The sequence below is a fragment of the Ovis canadensis genome, chromosome 1 (genome assembly GCF_042477335.2).
Source record: "Ovis canadensis isolate MfBH-ARS-UI-01 breed Bighorn chromosome 1, ARS-UI_OviCan_v2, whole genome shotgun sequence".
NCBI lineage: Eukaryota > Metazoa > Chordata > Mammalia > Artiodactyla > Bovidae > Ovis > Ovis canadensis.
This window is the reverse complement of record NC_091245.1, coordinates 104,692,425-104,699,458: the sequence shown is the minus strand read 5'-3', so window position 1 is coordinate 104,699,458 and position 7,034 is coordinate 104,692,425. Positions and strand designations below refer to the sequence as shown.

The 7,034-nt window shown below is 46.4% G+C and overlaps 1 pseudogene; it reads right to left on the bottom strand.

The window, feature by feature from the left end:
* Positions 1-3,583: 3,583 nt before the first annotated feature.
* On the bottom strand, positions 3,584-4,976 carry LOC138436865 (ephrin type-B receptor 1 pseudogene; annotated as a pseudogene).
* Between the last annotated feature and the right edge of the window lie 2,058 nt (positions 4,977-7,034).

Genomic DNA, 7,034 nt, shown 5'->3' with positions numbered 1-7,034 from the left:
TGTATATTGAGGCTCAGGGGAGTGTTCCTGTGTTGCTGGAGAATTTGGGTGGTATGTCTTGTTTTGGAACTTGTTGGCCCTTGGGTGGAGCTTGGTTTCAGTGTAGGTATGAAGGCATTTGATGAGCTCCTATTGCTTAATGTTCCCTGAATTCAAGAGTTCTCTAATGTTTTCAGGCTTTGGGTTTAAGCTTCCTGCTTCTGGTTTTCAGTTTTATTTTCACAGTAGCCTCTAGACTTCTCCATCTATACAGCACCGATGATAAAACATCTAGGTTAAAGATGAAAAGTTTCTCCACCTTGAGGGACACTCAGAGAGGTTCACTGAGTTACAAGGAGAAGAGAAGATGGAGGGGGTAGTTAGAGGTAACTGGAATGAGATGCGGTGAGATCAAGAGAGGAGAGAGCAAGCTAGCCAGTAGTCACTTCCTTATGTGCGCTCTATAGTCTGGACCGCTCAGAGGTATTTACAGAGTTATATGGGGAAGAGGAGAGGGAGGAAGTAGACAGAGGTGACCAGGAGGATAAGAGAGAGGAATGAGTAGGAGAGAGACAAATCCTGCCAGTAACCAGTTCCTTAGGTGTTCTCTACCGTCTGGAACACACAGAGATTCACAGAGTTGGATAGAGAAGAGATGGGGGAGAAAAGAGACAGAGGCCACCTGGTGGAGAAAGAGGAGAGGCCAGAGGAGGAGAGAGTGGACAAGTCAGTAATCTCGCTCTCAGGTAAACTTGGGTAGTGAAGTTTGGGTTTTTAAATGTACAAAATTGACAACAAAGATTAAAAATCTGGAGTAGAGGTTGGATTTTCAAAGATACAATATTAAAGAAAAGCAGAAGGAAAAAGGAAGAAAGAAAAAAAAAGAATTATTAAAAAACAAACAAACAAACAAAAAAACAAAACACCAACAACCATCCAAAGAGTATATATGGTGTTTGCCTTAAAAAAAAAAAAAGTCTTTTTTTTTAAAAAATAGTAATACTAGGTTATAGAAATAAAAATTAGAGGAGAAATAGAAGACTTAACAATTAAAAAAAAGCTTGGAAAAAAAGAAAAAAAAAGCAAAAGGCAAAAAAAAAAAGAATGATTTTAAAAATATTTAAAAATTAAAAATATATCTGGCTCTTCTCTGATGTTATGGGCCGTGTGGGCTCACTTCCAAGGTGGTTCCCTCTGTTTAACTTCTTCTGTTTGCTGGTTTTTAGGCTCACTAGTTCAGTCGCGCTGTGGGGAGGGGGGATGCTGCAAACAAATAGCACTGCCGTGTGTACACAGTATCTCTGCCCCGCTTGACCTGTCCTTTCTCGCGGCGTACAAACCGCTCCGGCTCTACGATGCTCAGCCGGGAACCGTCTGGGGCCGGCCCTAGGCTGCGTGCACTTCCCCGGTCCAAGCCGCTCAGGTTCGGCCCTCAGGCAGCCCTCAGAGGCACAAATGCGGCTGGGACTGCGCTTTGTGCCCTTCCCAGGTCCGAGTAGCTCAGGAGTTTGGCGAGCGCGATCGCCGGGGCTTGTCACCTTTTCCGCCGCTACCGCTCAGCTCTCTGGGTGGACCGCTGGCGCACCCCGTGAGGCAGACTGTGACTGTCCAGCACCCCCAGAAGTCTTAGCAAAGGAGCCTGCTTGCAGTTAGGTAAGTAAAGTCTCTCCGGGTCTGCAATTGCCCCTTTCCAGTCCTTACGGCTCTGGCTGCCTGTCCCCGGCGGGGAATGGTCTGCAGCCGGCTTTTTCCGCTCCGTCCTTTGTTCTGTGCTCAGTCCTGGCGGTGTCTTATGTTCGAGCTTTTCGCGTGGTAGCTATCCCACAGTCTGGTTTGCTAGCCCAAGTTAGATCGTTCTGGTTGCGCGTGGGGCGTTCCTGCCCGATTCTTACAAAGCTCTGCAGCCCGCGCCTCCCGCGCGTCCCTCTAATCTATGCAGATTTGAGGATGCCCTGAGCACATCTCCTCAGAGCACAGGTCCCCATCCACACATGCCCCCAAGATTGCTGGGCTGGATCCTCCGGCAGCTCTATGTTTGCAGGGAGGCTGGGGGGACACTGTGGGGTCACTGTGTGTATGAATCCGGGAACTGCTGTTCCAGCATGTTCTCTTTGAAGATCTCCACTGGCGGGTTCCTCATCTCCCTCTGCAGGACCCAGCTCTGCCCTCCCAACCCCCTAAAGGCATCAGGAAGCATCCCTAGTTCAAACCCAGCTGTAGTGAGAGGTTGGGGTGGACCCACCCTCCCTAGTCCTAGGCTCCTGGGAATAGAGTGGAGGAGACACAGGTGCCCAGAGCTCGTGCAGGCAGGGAGTCACTTTGCAGCTCTGCATCCCTGTGGGTGCTCCTCGGTCCTGACGGTCCCAGCTAGCCTGAGAAGGAACTGAGCCTGGGGTCCCTCAGCCTCTGGAGCCCTGGGGGCCCTGGGTCACCTTGGGGCACCATTTCTCAGCTGGAGTTGGAGGTTCCACAGATTCTTCTGTGTATGTGTCCAACTCCAACTAAAGAAACACCAGAAAGCAGCTCAGTGCAGTGTGTACTTGGGATGCACGGCAGGATTCAAGTTACTCATGCTCCTTTTATTTTTCACTCCATTTCTTTCTGGGTTTTCTTTGTAAACCCAGACATGCTTCTGCTCATTTTTATTAGATAAAATTAGCAAGGAGATTAAGGTCAGAGGAGAAATGAAAAATATTTAAATGTTCGGTAGAATTTGCAAAAGTGAATCAAACAATGAGGTACAAGAAGGAACGCAGAGAAACACAGACACATCTGAAATGTTCCTCGGATTTCATGTGACTTAAACCAGTCTCCAGACTTCCCTGGCCTTTCTTGTTTGCGTCTGTTACGAACAAGTGGTTATTTGATAACACAGAAATACACAGGTGTGCCCTTGCATCGCTTCCCCTCTTCCCACCCCAGTTTTTGGTTTCTTCTTCCTTTTTGGAGAAAATGCAAACAGAAGAAAAACAAGGTTTTCTACTGAAGATACATCTCTTCTTCAATATGAAGACATTAATTGAATTGATTGGATCCCCCATGCAGTGGTCAGCAAGGTCCTTTGGCAGCTGACGGAACATCTTGAGTCTCAGGAGCTGGGGTTTATTTGAAGAAACTTCCCTCTACAAGTCATGAGGAAAGGGAGATAGATGTGTGGGGAGGGAGAGGGCTTGTGGGGAGGAGGACGAAAGGAGAAAAGAAAAGCATGTCATTGGTGAGGAAGAAAATGAGAAGCTGCTTCTGTTTCTCTCCCCCCACCTCCTTCCCTTTCTTCTTGCTGAAGGATGACTCCAGCCTACCCAGGGTGTGAGCTGAGTTCACTCCTGGGGTCTTCGATGCATACAGTTTTGTCTTCACTTCCACTGAACATCACCCTTATGTATTTTTATCATTACACGTTTGGTTCCCACAGCATCTTAACTGTGCATCAGTCACTGAGAAATGAAGGTTGCCTATTAGGAATAGGTCTAGCTTATTTGTTATGAGAATGCATTTCTTAGGTGAGAAGCCAGTCTCTCCAGAACATTCCACAGTGGTCAACCTCTGGTTCCCCCTTAAGCCTGATCCTTTTCCTTCCTCTCCTCCCCACAGAAAACAAGAGTTGTCATGTCATTGCCATTGGTGATTGACTCATCTGGACCCTCACAGATAGAATGCTGTTCAGAACCATCTTCTGATGACCTGCCAAGGTGTCCCCTATTCTCAGGAGGTCTTCTGATGTCATCTGGGTGACCAGCTGGAGGGATGTGAAGCCGGCAGTGAGGAAGCTGTCCCTGTACTGGACCATCTTGATGGCAGTGAGCCGGTCATCCACGGTGGTGAAGGCCGTGAGGTCTGGGATGGGGCAGTGGAGCAGGGGCTAGGAAGGCATGATCTTGAGACTTGCCAGGTTCTGGATCATCTTGTCCAGGATATTGACAATCTCTGCAAAGCAGGGCTGGCTGTTACAGTCCTTCTGCCAGTAGTCCAGCATGAGCTGGCGTAGAGCAGCTGGGCATGGGAGGGGGCAGCCCATGGGAGGGGGCAGCCGGTAGTCCTGCTCAATGGCATTGACGACATCTTGGTTGGACATGTCCCGGTAGGGTCTCTTTCCAAATGACGTGACTTCCCACATGACAACCCCATAGCACCAGAGGACTGTCAGACGTGAACTTCCAGTAGGTGACGGCCTCCGGAGCCATCCATCTCACGGGGATGTTGCCTCCCAGGGAGATGGTGTGGGTGGGATCTGAGGTGTCATCCTGGAGGTAGTGGGAAAGGCCAAAGTCGGACACCTGCATACCAAGTGACTGTTGATCAGAATGTTCCTTGCAGCCAGGTCCGGATGCATGGAGTTCATCTCCACCAGGTACTTCATACCCACAGTGATGCATCTGTACCAGCTAGATCACCATGAACTGTCTGTAATTTGCCTGAGGAAAGAATCCAAAGCACCAATCTCTGTGAACTCCATGATGATCATGACCGGCCGGCTCTTGGTGACCACACCCTCCAGATGAATGATGTTGGGATGGTCTAACTGCCCCATGACGCTCGCCTTGCTCAGAAAGTCCCGTCACTGCTTCTGTGAGTACCCAGCCTTCAGCATCTTGATGGCCACATGGATGTCCCTCTTGCCCGGAAGTTTCCAGTGCCCCTTGTGCACCTCTCCAGACTCTCCTGCTCCGATGACCTCTCTGCTGTACACAGCTCCTTTGCTGTAAGCACGTTTCCTGCTGAAAACAATGGAGATGACCACCACGAACACCACCCCGGCCGCTGCTGAATACCATGCCAGGCCCCAGGTCACTGATCCGTATAGTGTTGGTCTGGCTCCTGGCCATGGAGGAGTTGAACTTATTGTGTTCCTTCTCATAGTACCGGATCTCATAGTCCAGGATGATGCCGCTGGGCTGCTCCAGCTGTGTCCATGACAACATGATGCTCCTCATGGTGGCACTGACCTGGTGCACGAGGGGAACAGTGGAAGGGGTGAAGCCTTGGACTTCCGTCTCCATCGTCTCCTCAGTCTGCGCCTTGCCCTCCTGTGGGTAACTTCAAGGTCCACCTGAACAGTGTACACCCACTCCCCAAACCCACAATTCTTCTATTTTTTATTCCAATTCTGTCATTAATAACATATAACTTGTTTTATTACAGTTTAAAAGGCAGTGTCTTCTGTAGACATTAATGTTACCATACACTAAACATATACAATATATATTTTTATTAAAATAGCAATTAATACTTTAAAATCATAAACGTCAGGAGAGTTTGGCTGGGGGTTAGAAAGGATTATTAGGGGAATTAGAGACTACTGATGTCTGTCCATTTCTGATACGCAGGTCTCAGGAGCAGTTGTACGGAGTGTAGGATGGGCAGGCAGGTTCCCCCACTCCCGTGGCATCTGACTTCCTGCTCCTCCCAGGGCCCCAGGGGAGAGGGGACTTGGCCCTTTAGTCCACGATCCCAGAGCCCCCCATTCCTCTGCCTGAGTCTCACTGTCCAGGGGACCTGTCAGTTGAAGGCTGCTGGCCAGATTCCCAGGTGGAATTACTCCGGTGGGACCTTTCTAGACACTCCCTACTAACAGACAACTCCCCCAGCAAAGAGCAACAAACAGACCCAGTGCCTTGTGGACTGACCCCCGGGGACATCAGGGCCCAAGGTCCTGTCCAGACCCTGAGGCTGTGCTGGGGTCCTGCACACCCTCTCCAGAAAACCCCCTTCTGTCTGACTCTGCACCTCCCTAAGGACTCCATCACCTGTGTTGTGTTGTAGGCTCTGGTCTCAGTCCTGGACTCCAGGCTGGGCCTTTTGAGAGGATGGAGCCCACATGCCATCAGGAGCCTTATCTGGACAAACACTGAGAAAGGGCTCACTGCTCATCTCCTGAGGCCCGTATCTAGTACAAGCTCAGTTGTTTGGTCATATAGATTTAGTTTTAGTATTACCTACAGTTTTTTTTTTTCTATTATGTGTATTTATATTCTTTATGTTCAGTTATGTATATTTGTTCCATAGTTAAAGTTTTTTATATTAAAATGTATTTATCCATCTAGTTGCCTTTAAAATAATTTTCCATAAAATCAAGCACACGTAAGAAAGCACTCTGAAAAGAGGTAGAACTCAGTGGATAATTATAAGGCAGTCACCCTAGTGTCTGCTCCCTCTCTCATGTAATGCTCCTTCGTCTCATTTGAGTAAGGAACTGTGAATGTAGTATCTACCATCTGTCCTTGTGTCTGTCTTTCAAAGGATTCTGTTTTCTGAAGTCTGTTTTCACCGTTAGTCAAGGTAATGTTATTACCTTAGGTCTTTCATGATGACTTGGATGTATGGACTTTTGATACCGAATCAGTTTGTCTGGAAAAGAATTCATGCATCATCGTGTCTCTCCTTGAGTATCTAAATTGTGTTGACCTGTTTACTTCTGACACAGGGTATTTCTCTCCATAAACGTTGATAAAATTCTAATTTTTGTTTCCTAATATATCACTTGTTCTTTTATTCTAGATATTCAGAGGCCTTTTGTTTTTCTTTAAAGCCCAATAATATTTCCAGAACATCATTTGCTATTAGTCATTACGGGTTAATTCTCATAGTTCTGTTTAATAAACAGTTTCAAACTTTTTTTTACTGTCTGAATAATTTGTATGATAATGTTTAGTATTTGCTTTCCATCTAGGCTTTGATTTTTTTCCCATTTATTCCAATCATTCATATATCAGATCTATCTTCCACTTTTGACACATTCATCAAATAGGTTGCGATTTTTTTGCTATATTTACTTCCCAAAATATTTATTCAATATGGTTTAAGAATTTCCTTCATAACCTCTACATTCTTATAATACATTTTGATTATATTTCTCTTAATTTAAAATTTATCTACAATGATATTTTCAATGTTTTATTTACCTTTGGAGCAATGTACTTTCATTTCTGAGTTGTTTAATCCTGATCTATGATGTACTTTCCTATTTTGAATATTTTCTTTGACATTTCCATCTTTATTATTAAACATGTTATTATTCATGAAAAGAGAATCATTGCACCCATGGAGAATTTGCTAGA